The following is a 21,081-nucleotide window of genomic DNA, read 5'->3' as shown; positions in this document are numbered from 1 at the left end:
TCGGAGGGTCAGTACTGAGGGGTGTGGTGCACTGTCGGAGGGTCAGTACTGAGGGAGTGCTGCACTGTTGGAAATGGCATCTTTCAGAGCCAGGCATTAAACCAAGACCCCTCTGCCCTTTCACGTGGGCATAAAAGATTTCACAGCGCTATTGAAAGATGAGTAGGAGAATTCCCCCAGAGTCCTGGGACTGATATTTATCCTTCAACCAACATCAATAAAGCAGATTGTCTGGTCAATATCACATTGGCATTGTGGGATCTTGCTGTGTGCAAATTGGTTGCCAGTTTTCCTGCATTGCAACAGTGACTACACTTGAAGATTGATTGTAAAGTGCTTTGGGACACTCTGCCATCTTACGAGGGGCAATACAAATGCAAGTTTATGCTTTCATAGCATGTTGAGAGAGATCATTTCAATGGGTGATACATCAACTTTAACATGAGGACTCTACCTCATTGGCTCCTCCTGCCTCTACCCCAACTCTAGTTGACCTCTGGGGTCAATCATTTAAACCATGAGGCAGCTCTTGCCATCTGTCGTTCTGATTTCCATGGGACATTGTCTCTATCTTCATGGCTCCATGTTGCTGTTCAGACACATTGTACATGTGGTCCCACTAGTGACTGTGTTGCTGGAGGAGTGAAGGACATCTTGGATATGACCTTAACAAGAGCCAGGCTATTCAGGAGACAAGTTGGGAAACACTTCATCACCCAAAGGATGGTAGAGATGTCGAACTCTGTCAATACTGGAGCTTAATTAACCATTTTAAATCTGAGATCAATTAAAGGATATGGAGTCAAGACGGGTGGATAGAGTTCAGATACCGATCAGCCATGATCTCATTGAATGTATCGAGGGCCTGAATCGACGACTCCTGTAAACCCTCCACGTTGCTTCACAGAGTGTTATCTTGACGTAGTTTCCGTCTTCGCGGTCAACTGTTGCATTCAGGCTTAGAGGACAACAGCTAACTGGAGTATTGTGTCCAAATCTGGGCCTCGCACTTTGGGAAGGATGTCAAGGGCTTGGAGAGGGTGCGGAGGGAGATTTACTGGAATGGTCCCGGGGATGAGAGACTTCAGTTCATGTGGAGAGGCCGGAGAAGCTGGGATTGTTCTCCTTAGAGCAGAGAAGGTTAAGGGGAGATTTAATCGAGGTGTTCAAAATCATGAGGGGTTTTGATGGAGTAAATAAGGAGAAAGTGTTTCCAGTGACAGGAGGCTCGGTAACCAGAGGGACACAGATTGAAGATAATCAGTAAAAGACCCAGAGGGGGAGATGAGGAGAATGTTTTTTACACAGTGAGTTGTTGTGATCTGGAACGCGCTGCCTGAAAGGGCGGTGGAAGCAGATTCAATAGTAACTTTCAAAAGGGGAATTGGATAAATACTGGAAGGGGGGAAAGTTTGCAGAGCGATGGGGAAAGAGCAGGGGGGAGTGGGACTGATTGGATAGCTCTTTCAAAGAGCCAGCACGGACACGATGGGCTGAATGGCCTCATTGAGTGCTGTAAGATTCCGTCAGCCTCTCAGTTTGTTGTCCACACACTGAACTCGCATGCTGTGGTATCCCTCAGCAAACACACCACACCTCACCAGCACTCTGTGGGAATGAATGGAGCGGCTGGAGGTGTTTTAGATAATTAAAGGGGTGAATAGAGTACACGGTGAGAAACTATTTCTGCTGGTGGAGGGAGTCGAGAAGAAGACATTTCCCGGACCTGAGGCCCTTTATTAAAAGAATTATTCATTCTTGGGATGTGGGCATCACTGTCCAGGTCTGATAAAACTGTGCGGGTGGCTCGACCCCTTTCGGGGCCCGCTTTCGAGTCAATGACACTGGTGTGGGACTGGAGTCACGTATGGGACCAGACCGGGTACAGACGACAGGTTTGTTTCCCCTTCGGACATTGGTGAACAATTTGGGTTTTGACGATGATGTTAGCTTTTCCTTTTTGAACTGAATTCGGAATCTCAAACTGCTGTGGTGCAATTGCATTACATGTTGTCTGGAACACTAGTAACTGAATCAGTACACTGGCAGTATCTTGAGTGTTCAGGCCAGGTGTATGAGATGGGAGTTCCCTCTGTCTGTCGGCTACAAGGTCCCCAGTTTTGGTGCAGTTCATTCCCCATTGGCAGTGGGAAACAGCTAAAGGTTTGGTATCAATTGGCAATATTCCTGAGTCATTCTGGGGTGACTGGCGTGGGAAATGGCAAAAATCTCTCGAGAACGCAGTCGGGGGCTCACTCTTCTGTGGAACAGAACAACAGGAGGAGGCCATTCAGCCCCTCGAGCCTGTCCCACCATTCAATTAGATTAGATATAATCAATAATCCTTTTACCCAACAAAAATCTACCGATGCCAGTCCTGAAAATATCAACCAATCCAGCCTCTGCAGCTTTCTGGGGGAGAGTTCCAGATTTCCACTCCCCTTTGTGTGAGGAAGTGTTTCCTGACATCACCCCTGAACGGCCTGGCTCCAATTTGAAGGTTCTGCCCCCTTGTTCTGGTCTCCCCCCCCACCAAAGGAAATAGTTTCTCTCTATCGACCCCATCAACTCCTTTAATCATCGATTAGATCACCCCCTTAATCTTCTATGCTCGAGGGAACACAAGCCTAGTCTGTGCCAACCTGTCCTCGTAATTTAACCCTTTTAGCCCCGGTATCATTCTGGTGAATCTGCACTGCACCCCCTCCAAGTCCAATATCACCTTCCTGGGGAACTGAACACAGTTACTGCAGATGGGGTCTGACCAAGGCTCTGGTACAACTGAAACATCACTTCCTCCACTTTGTACTCCAACTCACTTGAGTTAAAGGCCAACATTCCATTAGCCTTATTGATTGCTCTCTGTACCAGTCCACGAGCTTTTAGTGATTAATATGCACGGACCCCCAAATTCCTTCATTCCTCCGCAGTGCCTAATCCCTCCCCATTAAGAAAATAGTCCCACTTGTCTTTCTCACGTCCAAACTGATGCCCACACATTGAATGCCCGATGGCACAACTTTGCTCACTCCTTTAATCTATGTCTATGTCCCTTTGTAACTTTCTGCTCCCATCTGCACAATTTACTGTGCCTCCTAACTCAGTACGTCTGCAGATTGGATATAAAATTCCCAGCACCTTCGCCCAGACACCATTCTGCAACAGTGGGACTGAAACACTGAGAGTCACAATCCAGAGCCTTCGAACCACACTCAGCCACACGAGCAATGGGCACATTTGTCGGGGGATTGTCAAGAGAGATTATCTCTGCATCTAATATCTCTCAGCCTAGAAAACCAAATCAAAACGGAAATAAAGGAATAATTCAGAGAGAGTTGCAGGGTTATGGGTTCTGAGATTTGAGCACAGGACCTTATCTGAGGGGGGCTGGGGACTGCCTGCCAAACCAAGGCAACATCCACTTGCTCAAGGTGGGCGACAAGATTCCAGGTTTCTGTAAGAAGAGCCAGGCCGTACACCTGGAGTCTTGGCCAACATTCCTCCTGAAAATCAACCATCCACATTAATGGGAGGCTTATGGGATCCTGCTGTGCACAACGGGCTGCTGCACTCGCTACAGCAACGGTTCACTTGGAAAGCAATTGATTGGAACGTGAGAAGTTTGGGACGTCCCCAAGATTGTCAAAGGCTTTGTTGGATAAATCCATGCTCTCCATCGCCAAGCCCGACCATGCAGGGTGGCAACGGACCAATCACCGAGGGTTTCGTGAAAAGAAAACTTTCCCGGATTAAAGACATAATTCCTGCTGTAACAGTGGGTCTGGCATGTGTTAAACTGGAAGACACACAGACTCACCTCAGGGCCTTTCACAACGAAGGAACAGGAGGGAGGTAGCAAGGTCACAAGAACCTGCTATTTACTGTGATGTCACAAACACAGGCCTAAGTGACATCAGCAAGACACAACCACCCACCCCTCACAGTAGCAGAATGGACGATATCTTTACACTGGGGACAGCAAAACACGGTCTGCTCAATAACATGAAATAAATGTCGAATGGGAACTCCGCTGCAGCAAGTCACAGGCACCGTAACTCTCCCATATATACCCAAGCTGCTGGGTTGAGTCTTCAGCGGAGTGCGAGGTGGGGGAACGGGGGGGTCGTGGGAAAGGTGGGAATTGGGGCAGGAGTTACTCCACAGTTCATACTTATATTCCGGTCAAACAAACAAAATTACCGGCCTCTCCCCTCCCTTCTCAGCCATTCATCAGATAGAGGAGGTGGTAGGGGAGAACTGAGGGTCAGGTGGAGGGAAATGGTGGGAGGAGCAGCACAGAAGATAGGGAGGGGAACGGGGTGAGACAGGGAGGGGTACGGGAGGAGACGGGGAGGCGTACAGGAGGAGACAGGCGGGGGTACGGAAGGAGATGGGGAGGGGTACGGGGCGAGACGGGGAGGGGTACAGGAGGAGACAGGGAGGGGATACGGGAGGAGACCTGGAGGGTATGGGAGGAGACAGGGAGGGGTACGGGAGGAGACAGGGAGGGGTATGGGGCGAGACGGGGAGGGGTACAGGAGGAGACAGGGAGGGGATACGGGAGGAGACGGGGAGGGGTACGGGAAGAGACGAGGAGGGGCACGGGAAGAGATGGGGAGGGGTATGGGAGGAGACGGGGAGGGGCACGGGAAGAGACGGGGAGGGGTATGGGAGGAGACGGGGAGGGGTATGGGAGGAGACAGGGAGGGGTACGGGAAGAGACGGGGAGGGGTATGGGAAGAGACAGGGAGGGGCACGGGAAGAGACGGGGAGGGGCACGGAAAGAGACGGGGAGGGGCACGGGAAGAGACAGGGAAGGGTACAGGACGAGACAGTGAGGGGTACGGGAAGAGAAGGGGAGGGGTATGGGAAGAGATGGGGAGGGGTATGGGAAGAGAAGGGGAGGGGTACGGGAGGAGACGGGGAGGAGTATGGGAAGAGACGGGGAGGGGTATGGGAGGAGATGGGGAGGAGTATGGGAAGAGACGGGGAGGGGTATGGGAGGAGACGGGGAGGGGTATGGGAGGAGACAGGGAGGGGTACGGGAAGAGACGGGGAGGGGTATGGGAAGAGACAGGGAGGGGCACGGGAAGAGACGGGGAGGGGCACGGAAAGAGACGGGGAGGGGCACGGGAAGAGACAGGGAAGGGTACAGGACGAGACAGTGAGGGGTACGGGAAGAGAAGGGGAGGGGTATGGGAAGAGACGGGGAGGGGTATGGGAAGAGAAGGGGAGGGGTACGGGAGGAGACGGGGAGGAGTATGGGAAGAGACGGGGAGGGGTATGGGAGGAGATGGGGAGGAGTATGGGAGGAGACGGGGAGGGGTATGGGAGGAGACGGGGAGGGGCACGGGAAGAGACGGGGAGGGGTATGGGAAGAGACGGGGAGGGGTATGGGAGGAGATGGGGAGGGGTATGAGAGGAGACGGGAAGGGATACGGGAAGGGACGGGGAGGGGTACGGGACGAGACGGGGAGGGGCACGGGAAGAGACGGGGATGGGCAAGACAAGAGACGGGGAGGGGTACGGGAAGAGACGGGGAGGGGCACGGGAAGAGACGGGGAGGGGCACGGGAAGAGACGGGGAGGGGTATGGGAGGAGACGGGGAGGGGTACGGGAAGAGACCGGGAGGGGTATGGGGTGAGACGGGGAGGGGTATGGGAGGAGACGGGGAGGGGTACGGGAAGAGAAGGGGAGGGGTATGGGAAGAGACGGGGAGGGGTATGGGAAGAGAAGGGGAGGGGTACGGGAAGAGACGTGGAGGGGTATGGGAAGAGATGTGGAGGGGTATGGGGTGAGGCGGGGAGGGGTATGGGAGGAGACGGGGAGGGGTACGGGAAGAGACGTGGAGGGGTATGGGAAGAGAAGGGGAGGGGTACGGGAGGAGACGGGGAGGAGTATGGGAGGAGACGGGGAGGGGTATGGGAGGAGACGGGGAGGGGTATGGGAAGAGACGGGGAGGGGCACAGGAAGAGACGGGGAGGGGGTATGGGAAGAGACGGTGAGGGGTATGGGAGGAGACGGGGAGGGGTATGAGAGGAGACGGGAAGGGATACGGGAAGAGACGGGGAGGGGTACGGGACGAGATGGGGAGGGGCACGGGAAGAGACGGGGATGGGCAAGGGAAGAGACGGGGAGGGGTACGGGAAGAGACGGGGAGGGGCACGGGAAGAGACGGGGAGGGGTATGGGAGGAGACGGGGAGGGGTACGGGAAGAGAAGGGGAGGGGTATGGGAGGAGACGGGGAGGGGTATGGGAAGAGAAGGGGAGGGGTATGGGAAGAGACGTGGAGGGGTACGGGAAGAGATGTGGAGGGGTATGGGGTGAGACGGGGAGGGGTATGGGAGGAGACGGGGAGGGGTATGGGAAGAGAAGGGGAGGGGTATGGGAAGAGACGTGGAGGGGTACGGGAAGAGATGTGGAGGGGTATGGGGTGAGACGGGGAGGGGTATGGGAGGAGACGGGGAGGGGTACGGGAAGAGACGTGGAGGGGTATGGGAAGAGATGCGGAGGGGTATGGGGTGAGACGGGGAGTGGTATGGGAAGAGACGGGGAGGGGCACGGGAGGAGACGGGGAGGGGCACGGGAGGAGAGGGGGAGGGGTATGGGAAGAGATGAGGAGGGGTATGGGAAGAGACGGAGAGGGGTATGGGAAGAGACGGGGAGGGGCACGGGAGGAGACGGGGAGGTGTATGGGAGGAGATGGGGAGGGGCACGGGAAGAGCTGGGGAGGGGCACGGGAGGAGATGGGGAGGGGCACGGGAGGAGACAGGGAGGGGCACGGGAGGAGACGGGAGGGGTTCGGGAGGAGACGGGGAGGGGTATGGGAAGAGACGGGGAGGGGTATGGGAAGAGACGGGGAGTGGCATGGGAGGAGACGGGGAGGGGTATGGGAAGAGACGGGGAGGGGTATGGGAAGAGATGGGGAGGGGCATGGGAGGAGACGGGGAGGGGCACGGGAGGAGACAGGGAGGGGTATGGGAAGAGACGGGGAGGGGTATGGGAAGAGATGGGGAGGGGCACGGGAGGAGACGGGGAGGGGTATGGGAAGAGACGGGGAGGGATATGGGAAGAGACGGGGAGGGGCATGGGAGGAGACGGGGAGGGGCACGGGAGGAGACAGGGAGGGGCACGGGAGAAGACGGGAGGGTCACGGGAGGAGACGGGGAGGGGTATGGGAAGAGACGGGGAGGGGTATGGGAAGAGACGGGGAGTGGCATGGGAGGAGACGGGGAGGGGCACGGGAGGAGACGGGGTGGGGTATGGGAAGAGACAGGGAGGGGTATGGGAAGAGACGGGGAGGGGCATGGCAGGAGATGGGGAGGGGCACGGGAAGAGCTGGGGAGGGGTATGGGAAGAGATGGGGAGGTGTATGGGAGGAGACGGGGAGGGGCACGGGAAGAGACTGGGAGGGGCATGGGAAGAGACGGGGAGGGGCACGGGAGGAGACGGGGAGGGGCACCGGAAGAGATGTGGAGGGGCACGGGAGGAGACGGGGAGGGGCACGGGAGGAGACGGGGAGGGGCACGGGAGGAGACGGGGAGGGGTATGGGAAGAGACGGGGAGTGGCATGGGAGGAGACGGGGAGGGGCACGGGAGGAGACGGGGTGGGGTATGGGAAGAGACAGGGAGGGGTATGGGAAGAGACGGGGAGGGGCATGGCAGGAGACGGGGAGGGGCACGGGAAGAGCTGGGGAGGGGTATGGGAAGAGACGGGGAGGTGTATGGGAGGAGACGGGGAGGGACACGGGAAGAGACTGGGAGGGGCATGGGAAGAGACGGGGAGGGGCACGGGAGGAGACGGGGAGGGGCACGGGAGGAGACGGGGAGGGGCATGGGAAGAGACGGGGAGGGGCACGGGAAGAGATGTGGAGGGGCACGGGAGGAGACGGGGAGGTGTATGGGAAGAGATGGGGAGGGGTATGGGAAGAGACGGGGAGGGGCACGGGAGGAGACGGGGAGGGGCACGGGAGGAGACGGGGAGGGGTATGGGAATAGATGGGGAGGGGTATGGGAAGAGACGTGGAGGGGTATGGCGTGAGATGGGGAGGGGTATGGGAAGAGACGGGGAGGGGTATGGGAAGAGACGGGGAGGGGCACGGGAGGAGACGGGGAGGGGCACGGGAGGAGATGGGGAGGGGGTACATGAGGATACGGGGAGGGTGTACGGGAGGAGACGGTGATGGGGTACGGGAGGAGACCGGGGGTGGGGTACGGGAGGAGACGGGGAGGGGTACAGCTTGAGGCTTGTGAGCGCAGCTGTTCCCCCACTCCATCTCGAGGTTACCAATGCTTGGTGTCCTCCTTACAGCCTGCTCTCAGGCTGCAACCACTGAGTTCCCTTCTTACATACAGACTGTCTACCTTCGGAAAATCAGTTAAATTTATCTGGTCTCAAACGTCAATATGCAAAGTCCAGAAGTCTGGTTCCACAGAGCCATTTCGGCCTCCCATTGTTCCCAGGTGTTAACAGCTGGTGCATTTGCATCTTCAGAATCATTGGCCTCTTTTTTGTGACCTGAAGGTCTGGGAGGGTGAACCCATTGTTCCCAGGTGTTCCCGCTGCAGTCTCTGTTTTTCAATAAAAGGCTTTGACCTGCGTGTCCTGGTAACCAATATTTCTGTCTTGTCCTTTAGCAGATCGGATGTGAGATCACCTGACCTTCTAGACTCCATCTTAAACTTTTAAAAGTCTTAATTTTAAAAACATAATCAAGTTTCAAACCCCTCTGTTCATAACAAGGGTGAGAAAGTTGTATTTAAGACCAATGACTCCAGCTTAAATTCCAGGAAAGAGTGGGGACGTTGGGCTTGGCGCAGACAGAATTGAAGATCAAGGTGGGACCAGCAAAACTCTTCCAGCCAAATTGTTCAGTGTGAAGGAAGGACCAGGGAGCATGGAAAACCTGCGGGAGTTGCAGGTGAAAAGTGAAGTCAGAGAAAACGTCTTCACGCGAAAGGAATTTGAGTTTAGAGTACCGTTCCCTGGAAACAATGTTGAGGGAGAGATCGAAATTCCGCCCAAGGGATGACTGGATGTGTTGGTGGAGGGACCACCAAGCTCAGGCAGCAGGTGAGTAGAGGGGCTGACGGACGTCGGAGGGACAGGCTGAGTGGGTCCTGCCCACATTTCCTCCAGAAGCTCTCGCGCGATTTTGACACAGCAGGACACAAACGAGAGCAAGAGGCAATCCCTCGTGATCAAGCGAGTTTAAAAATATCAGACAGGCACAAGAAGGTCACGAGGTCAACTGCAGTAAACAAGAGCTTGAATTCCACATGGCTGGGCATTAATTGGCTGTTCCTTAACCCGTAGCATGCCGAACAAATGACGGTGGAGGGGGGGGGGCAATGACGCAATTAGTACATCTAGCTAAGAATATAGGGCGGCCATCTTTCACCCCTGGGTGAGGAGGGATGAGGGGAGGGGGTTTAACACTCAGCAGAAACATGAAGGGGCCCAGTCTTGAGGGAGTGATAAACCAAGCCTGACAATGAAAGAGGGAAGCTGGACAAGTGGGGACAGTGGTCCTGGTGCTGAGTACATTGTGGCTGAGACCAGACTCTTCCAGCTTGGGGTTCGCTCTTCAACATTCACCCCCAAAACCAGGCTGTCCGGGCCGGAGAAATGTTTGGTTTTCACAATCCAATGGGGAATTCAGGGGAAACTTCTTTCCCCAGAGAGTGGTGAGAATATGGAACTCGCTCCCACAGGGAGTGGTTGAGGTGAATAGTATCGATGTATTTAAGGGGAAGCTGGATAAACACATGAGGGAGAAAGAAATAGAAGGATATGGTGATGGGGTGAGATGAAGAGGGGTGGGAGGAGGCTCGTGTGGAGCAGAAACACCAGCACGGAGCAGATGGGCCGAATGGCCTGTTTCTGTGCTGGAAATATGGTTTAAGTTTTATTATATAAACTTTTTTGTTTATCAAGGTGCTGCAGAATGGATCTGTGTCGGCTACCCAGTAGCCCATCAAACACTCCCAGGACAGGTACAGCACGGGGGTTAGATAAAAAAAAAACGGGGTTAGATACAGAGTAAGCTCCCTCTACACTGTCCCCAAAAGAAAAAAACAAAAACAAAACGGGGTTACATACAGAGTAAAGCTCCCTCTACACTGTCCCATCAAACACTCCCCAGGACAGGTACAGCACGGGGTTAGATACAGAGTAAAGCTCCCTCTACACTGTCCCCATCAAACACTCCCCAGGACAGGTACAGTACGGGGTTAGATACAGAGTAAAGCTCCCTCTACACTGTCCCCATCAAACACTCCCCAGGACAGGTACAGTACGGGGTTAGATACAGAGTAAAGCTCCCTCTACACTGTCCCCATCAAACACTCCCCAGGACAGGTACAGCACGGGGTTAGATACAGAGTAAAGCTCCCTCTACACTGTCCCCATCAAACACTCCTGAAGCAGGTACAGCACGGGGTTAGATACAGAGTAAAGCTCCCTCTACACTGTCCCCATCAAACACTCCCCAGGACAGGTACAGCACGGGGGTTAGATACAGAGTAAAGCTCCCTCTACACTGTCCCCATCAAACACTCCCAGGACAGGTACAGCACGGGGTTAGATACAGAGTAAAGCTCCCTCTACACTGTCCCCATCAAACACTCCCCAGGACAGGTACAGTACGGGGTTAGATACAGAGTAAAGCTCCCTCTACACTGTCCTCATCAAACACTCCCAGGACAGGTACAGCACGGGGGTTAAAAAAAAACAAAAACAAAAAAAAAAACGGGGGTTAGATACAGAGTAAAGCTCCCTCTACACTGTTCCATCAAACACTCTCACATACTCTGGTATGTCTGCTCTAACCAGCTCTCTGGAATCTAGCCCACAATGTAAGAGGGTGGATTCACATTTCTGGGAGCCAAGATAAACAGACTTTTCTACTGGAATCTCTTCTGTATAATAATGGATACCCCAACAATCCCTACATCCCAGAGGGATATAGGAGTAAAGTTAAGACTCTCTTCCAGCGGTAAAGGTTGAATTATAGATAGTAAAATCGGTGCTGTCCTGTGGTGTGCAATGTCAGCTATGGCTCAGTTACGAACACTCTCACCTCTTAGTCCAAAGGTCACGGATTCAAATCCCACTCCGGAGACTTGAGCTCATAATATTGGCTGACAGTCCCAGTGGATCAGTACTGAGGGAGTGCCGCACTGTCAGAGGGTCAGTACTGAGGGAGTGCCGCATTGTCGGAGGGTCAGTACTGAGGGAGTGCTGCACTGTCAGAGGGTCAGTACTGAGGGAGTGCCGCACTGTCGGAGGGTCAGTACTGAGGGAGTGCCGCACTGTCAGAGGGTCAGTACTGAGGGAGTGCTGCACTGTCAGAGGGTCAGTACTGAGGGAGCGCCGCAGTGTTGGATGGTCAGTACTGAGGGAGTGCTGCACTGTCAGAGGGTCAGTACTGCGGGAGTGCTGCACTGTCGGAGGGTCAGTACTGCGGGAGTGCTGCACTGTCAGAGGTGCCATCCTTCAGGTAAGATCTTAAACTGAAGCCCCATCTGCCCTCTCAGGTGGATGTAAAAGACCATGAGGCCACTATTTGGAAGGAGAGCAGGGGCCTTCACTTTGGTGTCTAGGGCCAATATTGATCCCTCAACCACAGTAACTAAAACAGATGATCTCGTTATCACATTTCTGGTTGTGGGAGCTTGCTGTGTACCAATTGACTGCCATGTTTCCCAGTCTCGGAGTATTGGGCCTGTGATTCAGAGCCTATACGACCCAGCATGTAGAATCTGTCAGGGAGGGGCTTGGCCTGTGATGTGGAGCCTCACAGAGTATATGGGATGGAAAAGGCCAGTGACTCCGGGTGTCACCTTACATGAGCAACTTTTGTCCAGTGAGTTTCGTGGGCAGTCAGACTATTTCTTACAGCCTGTGAGTTTGTGTTTGAGTGTGCTCATGTGTGTGAGTGTGAGTTCACTGTGAACCTGCATAGTTGACAGTGGGGGATTCTCAAACAACCTTGCCTATGAACCTTAAACTAAACGAAAACAACTGGGACAGGATGTGCACCTCAATCTCTCGCCAAACTCTGAAGGAGCTGTGTGTCTGACAAGACCTGTCTGTAACTGGCAGGAGAATTACAAGGGGAAAGGAAAGGTGCTGGAATTACAAGGCCGCGGAATGCCAGGTGAAATTCTCCTGTGCCCGATCCAGCCTGACCCAGTTCCCTTGACAACACCTGGCAATTTTAAACGTCTCTGGTGAAGCTGACCTCACCTGACCTTGGTATGAATTTGACTTCAAGGTGCGTTGGCAGTGAGTTTAAAACAACCTGACAACACAATAAAAAAAAGGAGGCGAGTTGAATTTGTTTACGTGTTTTTGGAAATTAAAAATGGTTGGAACGAGACAATCCAAAATGCTTTCTTTTCTCTCTCCTGCTTGTCTGCTCCTCTCTTTGGCCTAGTTGATTTGCAAGCCAGTCGATGGAGGGCAGACAGCTTTAAGAGATTGTCTAGCACAGAGTGGGGTGTGTGTGTGTGTGAATGTATGTATGTGTGTGTGTGTGTGTGTGTGTGTTTTTATATCCCTTCTCTCTCTGCCTTGAGCTCTGAGTGTGACAGGATTCTTGAAATTCTGCGTGTGTGCCAGACTGCAGCCTTTAGCACAATGCTTGGCAGAGATCAGGCTATAGCTGGTGTAAGCTAGCAAGGAGGGAGGGAGCGAGAGAGAGAGAGAGAGAGAGAGAGGAGGAAGGAGCTTACAGCCTCGCTAGTCACAGCAAGAAAGTAATTAGGGCTTCAATGTTTGCTTTATTAAGAAACAGACACACGCACTGAAAACAGGCTTTGCTGCCTGTATCTCTCCCCCCTTCTTCTCTCTCAGATCGGCATTTGCTTTTTGTCTGCCTGGATTATTTTTCTCTCTCTCTCTCTGAACAAAGTTACCAACATCAGCACAGACCTTGATGATGTCACGGGGAGAGTGAGCACGCAAGTGCAGAGATAGTGCCAGAACCTTAGCATGAGCAGGATAAGGGAAAGAAGGCTCCATATTGGGCTGCTTGGCAGCAGCTGTCTCAGCCTAGCAGACAAGATGCAGGTAAGGCTGTCACCAAGACATGCTGGGCTGCTGGAGGGGGAGCTGGGGGTTGGAGGAGGGGGGATGCTGCGATCTGTCAACGGTGTGCCTGAGAATATTTTAAAAATATAAATATCGTCTTCAAAGAAAGCATCTCTGTTTATCTGCTGGGCTGGTACAGAGGGGAGGGGAGGGGGGGGCAGGTTGTGGTGGAACAGAGAGTAGGGGTTTGTGTACGAGCCTGGGGCTGTGATGCACTTCCAAACATTCTCCTCTCAAGCGCACAGTTTCTCAGTCTTGTTTGGCAGACTGACTGTGCAGACACACCGAGCTGGAAGGCAAAGACACATCTCTCACTCTCTTTATAGAAAAACACACTCACTCTCACACTCACACTCACTCTCACACTCACTCTCACACTCACTCTCACACTCACACTCACACTCACTCTCACACTCACACACACTCACTCTCACACTCACTCTCACACTCACTCTCACTCTCACTCTCACTCTCACACTCACTCACACGCACTCACTCTCACTCTCACACTCACACTCACACTCACTCTCACTCTCACACTCACTCTCACACTCACACTCACACTCACTCTCACTCTCACACTCACACTCACACTCACTCTCACTCTCACTCACACTCACACTCACACTCACTCTCACACTCACACTCACACTCACTCTCACACTCACACTCACAAGGCTGCCCATCTGACAAGGCTCTTGTGTTATGGCCATGTTGTGTTGTCGTTCAGCAGTGTGCCCCCTCCCCTTCCCTTGCCATCTCCGACCAATCTCTCTTCAGGCCTGCTTTCATTTGTCAGCGTGTCGGGGTGCACTTTTGGATGCAGGGTTGAGGGGCGGTGGAAGTGGGGGGGGGAAAGGAGGGTCGGCGGGGATGGGACTGAGTGGGGAGAGGGGATGGGGATGGGTAGTGCTGGTGTGGGCGACTCCATCGATGTCAAGAAGGCATGTGGTCACATGATTGAGTTTCTAGTGGTGCTGAGAAATCGAACCTCTCGTCCCTGGTGTCAGGCCTGAGGTTTGAGAGAGGATGGAGCTCGGCATCGCTTGGCCCGTGCGGGCAGCTAGGCAAACCCTCTCCCACCTGCATCTCCTGTGCCCAGGGAGTGCGACAGAGGCCAAGGGGCTATTACAGGCAGGCAGGGAGCGATCATTCGAATTCTCCCAGTCCTACACACGAGCTCCCATCACCCACTGAACCCCACACCCCAAAACTTAAACAAACAGGCCAGCATTTTGCTGTTTGTTCCATCGCGGTGCACAGAGCTTAGTGACAAAGTAACAACAGTTCTCAACTGTCGAACTAACTCTGTGTGTCTCTCTCTCTTTCTGTCTTTCCTCCCTTTCTCGTACAGGCTCTGCTCGATACGTCACCTCAGTTGCCTGGGTCATTCTGAACCGAGAAGCAGCCAACGATTACAGAAATTAATAAACAAAGCTCTACACACACACACACACAAACAGAGAGCAGCAACGAGGACCACTCAACCCCTTTCACAAGGTGAGACTGGCTTCACTTCCCGCTGTTTACAGAATCTGTCAGGGTTTTTTTTCTTAAACTCTCGGTGTCTGTTATTTTTAATCTCGGGCTGCTCTTGCTCCGAGCAAATCAGCTTTAACCCCCTCTGCACCCCCGTTATGTGTGTCTGTTAAAACAGAAAGTCTACTGTGAGATTATAACTGTGGAGAGGGGCTGTTAGACCTTCCATTAATAACATGGTTGGTAACTCTGTCAGAACTTAGCTTGAAAGGCGACAGGTCCCGATTCCCCCACCTCCCTCCAAACCCCCCCTCCCACCTCCCCCTCCCCTCCCAGTCCTCCCTGGTCTTTGCTGATCAGTGCTGGGTTTGTTAGTTTGTGATTGAGCCTTATCTGGGCAAGGGAGGTAGGGAGTTAAGCAGGATTCATGCCCTTTGTCTTACTATCTGCTGGCTGGGAGCAAACAGGGGCATTGGCGATGCCTACTGCAGTTGGATAGCCCGCTGCTCAGGCTCACACTCAAAAGGAGGTCTGCTCGAGTGAGGTAGGGGAGGCCTGGAGCAGCCTGCGAAATTGTATATCACAGCATGAGGCAAGAAGGGGGGATAAAGCTTGCTGCGCACGGAGAGACAGCTTTAGTGATTCAGCGAGATCCATTAGTGTGCTTTGCTCACCCCTCATTAATGACTAGTCACAGAATATAAGTGTCACCATGTGTTAATGGGCTATTGATGCATTTCTTTCTGATACTCAGCAAAGGAAGGACTGTTAGTGACTGGAAATGAGACACATTCCCGATTTTTTCCTGACCTCTAGCTGTCGACAGGCAGGTCTTCCTGGTCAACTTCCTGACTAGGCCTACACACACAGTAGCATTCCTGACACAATTCCCAGTTAAATACAGAAGGTACTGGGATAAAATCCCACTCCAGAGACTAGAGCCCCATAATCCAGGCTGACATTTCACAGTGCAGTACTGAGGGAGTGCCGCACTGTCAGAGGGTCAGTACTGAGGGAGTGCCACACTGTCAGAGGGTCAGTACTGAGGGAGTGCCGCACTGTCAGAGGGTCAGTACTGAGGGAGTGCCACACAGTCAGAGGGTCAGTACTGAGGGATTGCTGCACTTTCGGAGGGTCAGTACTGAGGGAGTGCTGCACTGTCGGAGGGTCAGTACTGAGGGATTGCTGCACTTTCGGAGGGTCAGTACTGAGGGAGTGCCACACAGTCAGAGGGTCAGTACTGAGGGATTGCTGCACTTTCGGAGGGTCAGTACTGAGGGAGTGCCACACAGTCAGAGGGTCAGTACTGAGGGAGTGCCGCACTGTCAGAGGGTCAGTACTGAGGGAGTGCCGCACAGTCAGAGGGTCAGTACTGAGGGATTGCTGCACTTTCGGAGGGTCAGTAATGAGGGAGTGCCACACTGTTGGAGGGTCAGTACTGAGGGAATTGTGCACTGTCAGAGGGTCAGTACTGAGGGTGTGGCGCACTGTCAGAAGGTCAGTACTGAGGGAGTGCTGCACTGTTGGAGGGTCAGTACTGAGGGAGGGCCGCATTGTCGGAGGGTCAGTACTGAGGGAGCGCTGCACCGTCAGAAGGTCAGTACTGAGGGAGCGCTGCACTGTCAGAGGGTCAGTACTGAGGGAATGCCACACTGTCGGAGGGTCAATACTGAGGGAGCGCTGCATTGTCAGAGGGTCAGCACTGAAGGAATGCCACACCGTCGCAGGGTCAGTACTGAGGGAGTGCCGCACTGTCGGAGGGTCAGTACTGAGGGATTGCCTCACTGCTGGAGGGTCAGTACTGAGGGAGTGCTGCACTGTCGGAGGGTCAGTGCTGAGGGAGTGCTGCACTGTCGGAAGGTCAGTACTGAGGGAGTGCTGCACTGTCGGAGGGTCAATACTGAGGGCGTGCCACACCGTCGGAGGGTCAGTACTGAGGGAGTGCTGCTCTGTCGGAGTGTCAGTACTGAGGGAGTGCTGCTCTGTCGGACGGTCAGTACTGAGGGAGTGCTGCACTATCGAGGGTTAGTACTGAGGGAGTGCTGCACTGTCGGAGGGTCAGCAGTGAGGGAGTGCTGCACTGTTGGAGGGTCAGTATTGAGGGAGCGCTGCACTGTCGGAGGGTCAGTACTGAGGGAGTGCTGCACTGCCAGAGGGTCAGTACTGATTGACTGCTGCACTGTGGGTGGTCAGTATTGAGGGAGCGCTGCACAGTCGGAGGGTCAGTACTGAGGGAGTGTTGCACGGTTGGATGTTTAGTACTGAGGGAGTGCTGCGCTCTCGGAGGGTCAGTACTGAGGGAATGCTGCACTGTTGGAGGGTCAGTACTGAGGGAGTGCTGCACTGTCGGAGGGTCAGTGCTGAGGAAGTGCTGCACTGTCGGAGGGTCAGTACTGAGGGAGTGCTGCACTGCCGGAAGGTCAGTACTGACGGTGTACTGCCCTGTCAGACGGTTATTACTGAGGGAGTGCTGCTCTGTTGGAGGGTCAGTACTGATGGAGTGCTTATCTATTGGAGGGTCAGTACTGAGGGAGCACTGCTCTGTCGGAGGGTCAGCACTGAGGGAGTTCTGCATTATCGGAGGGTCAGTACTGAGGCAGTGCTGCACTGTCAGAGGGTCAGTACTGAGGGAGTGCTGCACTGTCAGAGGATCAGTGCTGAGGGAGTGCCGCACTGTCGGAGCGTCAGTACTGGGGGAGTGCCACACTGTTGGAAGGTCAGTACTGAGGGAGTGATGCACTGTCTGAGGGTCACGACTTAGGGAGTGCTGCACTGCCGGAGGGTCAGTACTGAGGGAGTGCCGCACTGTCGGAGGGTCAGTACTGAGGGAGTGCCGCACTGTCAGAGGGTCAGTACTGGGGGAGTGCCGCACTGTCGGAGTGTCAGTACTGAGGGAGTGCCGCACTGTCAGAGGGTCAATACTGAGGGAGTGCTGCACTGTTGGAGGGTCAGTATTGAGGGAGCGCTGCACTGTCGGAGAGTCAGTACTGAGGGACTGCTGCACTGTGGGAGGGTCAGTATTGAGGGAGTGCTGCACTGTCGGAGGGTCAGTACTGAGGGAGTACGGCCCTGTCAGACGGTCAGTACTTAGGGAGTGTTGCACTGTTGGATGGTTAGTACTGAGGGAGTACAGCGCTGTCAGAGGGTCAGTACTGAGGGAGTGCACACTGTCGCAGGGTCAGTACGGAGGGAATAGTGCACTGTGAGAGGGTCAGTATTGAGGGAGTGCCACACTGTCGGAGGGTCAGCACTGAGGGTGCGCTGTACGGTCAGATGGTCAGTACTGAGGGAGTGTTGCACTGTTGGATGGTTAGTACTGAGGGAGTACAGCGCTGTCGGAGGGTCAGTACTGAGGGTGCACTGCTCTGTTGGAGGGTCAGTACTGAGGCAGTGCTTATCTAGTGGAGGGTCAGTACTGAGGGAGCACTGCTCTGTCGGAGGGTCAGTACTGAGGGAGTGTTGCACTGTCGGAGGGTCAGTACTGAGGGAGCACTGCTCTGTCGGAGGGTCAGTACTGAGGGAGCACTGCTCTGTCGGAGGGTCAGCACTGAGGGAGTGCTGCACTGTCGGAGGGTCAGTACTGAGGGAGTGCTGCACTGTCGGCGGGTCAGTGTTGAGGGAGTGCTGCACTGTCAGACGGGCAGTACTGAGGGAGTACTGCCCTGCCAGACGGTCAGTACTTAGGGAGTGTTGCACTGTTGGATGGTTAGTACTGAGGGAGTGCTGCACTGTCGGAGGGTCAGTACTGAGGGAGTGCTGCACTGTTGGAGGGTCAGTACTGAGGGTGTGCCACACTGTTGGAGGGTCAGTGCTGAGGGAGTGCTGCACTGTCGGAGGGTCAGAACTGAGGGAGTGCTGCACTGCCGGAGGGTCAGTATTGAGGGAGTGCCACACTGTCGGTGGGTCAGCACAGAGGGTGCGCTGTACGGTCAGATGGTCAGTACTGAAGGAGTGCTGCACTTTCGGAGGTCAGTACTGAGGGACCGCTGCACTGTGGGTGGGTCAGTACTGAGGGAGCACTGATCTGTTGGAGGGTCAGTACTGAGGGAGTGTTGCACTGTTGGATGGTTGGTACTGAGGGAGTGCTGCGCTGTCGGAAGGTCAGTACTGAGGGAGCACTGCTCTGTTGGAGGGTCAGTACTGAGGGAATGCTTATCTATTGGAGGGTCAGAACTGAGGGAGCACTGCTCTGTCGGAGGGTCAGCACTGAGGGAGCACTGCTCTGTTGGAGGGTCAGTACTGAGGGAATGCTTATCTATTGGAGGGTCAGTACTGAGGGAGCACTGCTCTGTCGGAGGGTCAGCACTGAGGGAGCACTGCACCTTTGGAGGGTCAGTACTGAGGCAGTGCTGCACTGTCAGAGGGTCAGTGCTGAGGGAGTGCCGCACTGTCAGAGCGTCAGTACTGGGGGAGTGCTGCACTGCCGGAGGGTCAGTACTGTGGGAGTGCCACACTGTCGCAGCGTCAGTACTGGGGGAGTGCCGCACTGTTGGAGGGTCAGTACTGAGGGAGTGAAGCACTGTCTGAGGGTCACGACTTAGGGAGTGCTGCACTGTCGGAGGGTCAGTACTGACGGAGTGCCGCACTGTCGGAGGGTCAGTACCGAGGGAGTGCCGCACTGTCAGAGGGTCAGTACTGGGGGAGTGATGCACTGTCTGAGGGTCACGACTTAGGGAGTGCTGCACTGTCGGAGGGTCAGTACTGAGGGAGTGCCGCACTGTCGGAGGGTCAGTACTGAGGGAGTGCCGCACTGTCAGAGGGTCAGTACTGGGGGAGTGCGCACTGTAGGAGTGTCAGTACTGAGGGAGTGCCGCACTGTCAGAGGGTCAGTACTGGGGGAGTGCGCACTGTCGGAGTGTCAGTCCTGAGGGAGTGCCGCACTGTCAGAGGGTCAGTGCTGAGGGATTGCCGCACTGTCAGAGGGTCAGTGCTGAGGGAGTGCCGCACTGTCAGAGGGTCAGTACTGAGGGAGTGCCGCACTGTCAGAGGGTCAGTACTGAGGGAGTGCTGCACTGTCTGAGGGTCACGACTTAGGGAGTGCCGCACTGTCAGAGGGTCAGTACTGTGGGAGTGCTGCACTGCTGAGAGTCAGTACTGAGGGAGTGCTGGACTGTCTGAGGGTCAGTACTGAGGGAGTGCTGCACTGTCAGAGGATCAGTACTGAGGGAATTGTGCACTGTCGGAGGGTCAGTACTGAGGGAGTGCTGCACTTTCAGAGGGTCAATACTGAGGGCGGGCTGCACTGTCAGAGGGTCAGTACTGAGGGAGTGCTGCACTGTCGGAGGGTCAGTACAGAGGGAGCTCTGCACTGTCGGAGGGTCAGTACAGAGGGAGCTCTGCACTGTCGGAGGGTCAGTACTGAGGGAGTGCTGCACTGTCGGAGGTCAGTACTGAGGGAGTGCCACACTGTCGGAGGGTCAGCACTGAGGGTGCGCTGTACGGTCAGATGGTCAGTACTGAGGGAGTGTTGCACTGTTGGATGGTTAGTACTGAGGGAGTACAGCGCTGTCGGAGGGTCAGTACTGAGGGTGCACTGCTCTGTCGGAGGGTCAGTACTGGGGGAGTGTTGCACTGTCGGAGGGTCAGTATTGAGGGAGCGCTGCACTGTTGGAGAGTCAGTACTGAGGGAGCACTGCTCTGTCCGAGGGTCAGCACTGAGGGAGTGCTGCAATGTCGGAGGGTCAGTACTGAGGGAGTGCTGCACTGTCCGCGGGTCTGTATTGAGGGAGTGCTGCACTGTCAGACGGGCAGTACTAAGGGAGTACTGCACTGTGGGAGTGTCAGTACAGAGGGAGCGCTCCACTGTCGGAGGGTAGTACTGAGGGAGTACTGCCCTGCCAGACGGTCAGTACTTATGGAGTGTTGCACTGTTGGATGGTTAGTACTGAGGGAGTGCTGCGCTGTCGGAGGGTCATTACTGAGGGAGTGCTGCACTGTTGGAGGGTCAGTACTGAGGGTGTGCCACACTGTTGGAGGGTCAGTGCTGAGGGAGTGCTGCACTGTCGGAGGGTCAGAACTGAGGGAGTGCTGCACTGCCGGAGGGTCAGTACTGAGGGAGTGCCACACTGTCGCAGCGTCAGTACTGAGGGAATAGTGCACTGTGAGAGGGTCAGTACTGAGGGAGTGCCACACTGTCGGTGGGTCAGCACAGAGGGTGCGCTGCACGGTCAGATGGTCAGTACTGAGGGAGTGCTGCACTTTCGGAGGTCAGTACTGAGGGACCGCTGCACTGTGGGTGGGTCAGTATTGAGGGAGCACTGCACTGTTGGAGGGTCAGTACTGAGGGAGCACTGCTCTGTCGGAGGTCAGTACTGAGGGAGTGCCACACTGTCGGAGGGTCAGCACAGAGGGTGCGCTGTACGGTCAGATGGTCAGTACTGAGGGAGTGCTGCACTTTCGGAGGTCAGTACTGAGGGACCGCTGCACTGTCGGAGGGTCAGTACTGAGGGAGTGTTGCACTGTTGGATGGTTGGTACTGAGGGAGCACTGCTCTGTTGGAGGGTCAG

General features: G+C 54.8%; 2 protein-coding genes across 2 annotated transcripts in view; one reads left to right on the top strand and one right to left on the bottom strand.

Moving 5' to 3' along the window:
• Positions 1-21,081, bottom strand: part of LOC137357328 (solute carrier family 35 member G3-like) — a 388,413-nt gene that overhangs the window by 7,315 nt on the left and 360,017 nt on the right. The window lies entirely within an intron of this gene.
• The window catches only part of zbtb4 (zinc finger and BTB domain containing 4), a 335,405-nt gene continuing 327,320 nt past the window's right edge, over positions 12,997-21,081 (top strand). The window contains exons 1-2 of the mRNA XM_068023736.1: positions 12,997-13,075; positions 14,451-14,596. The gene's annotated coding sequence lies outside the window, so the exon portion shown is untranslated. The remainder of the gene's footprint in view (positions 13,076-14,450; positions 14,597-21,081) is intronic.

Source organism: Heterodontus francisci, chromosome 48, assembly GCF_036365525.1.
Source record: "Heterodontus francisci isolate sHetFra1 chromosome 48, sHetFra1.hap1, whole genome shotgun sequence".
NCBI classification, from domain to species: domain Eukaryota; kingdom Metazoa; phylum Chordata; class Chondrichthyes; order Heterodontiformes; family Heterodontidae; genus Heterodontus; species Heterodontus francisci.
The sequence above is the reverse complement of the archived record's forward strand: the minus strand, read 5'-3'. Positions and strand labels throughout refer to the sequence as shown.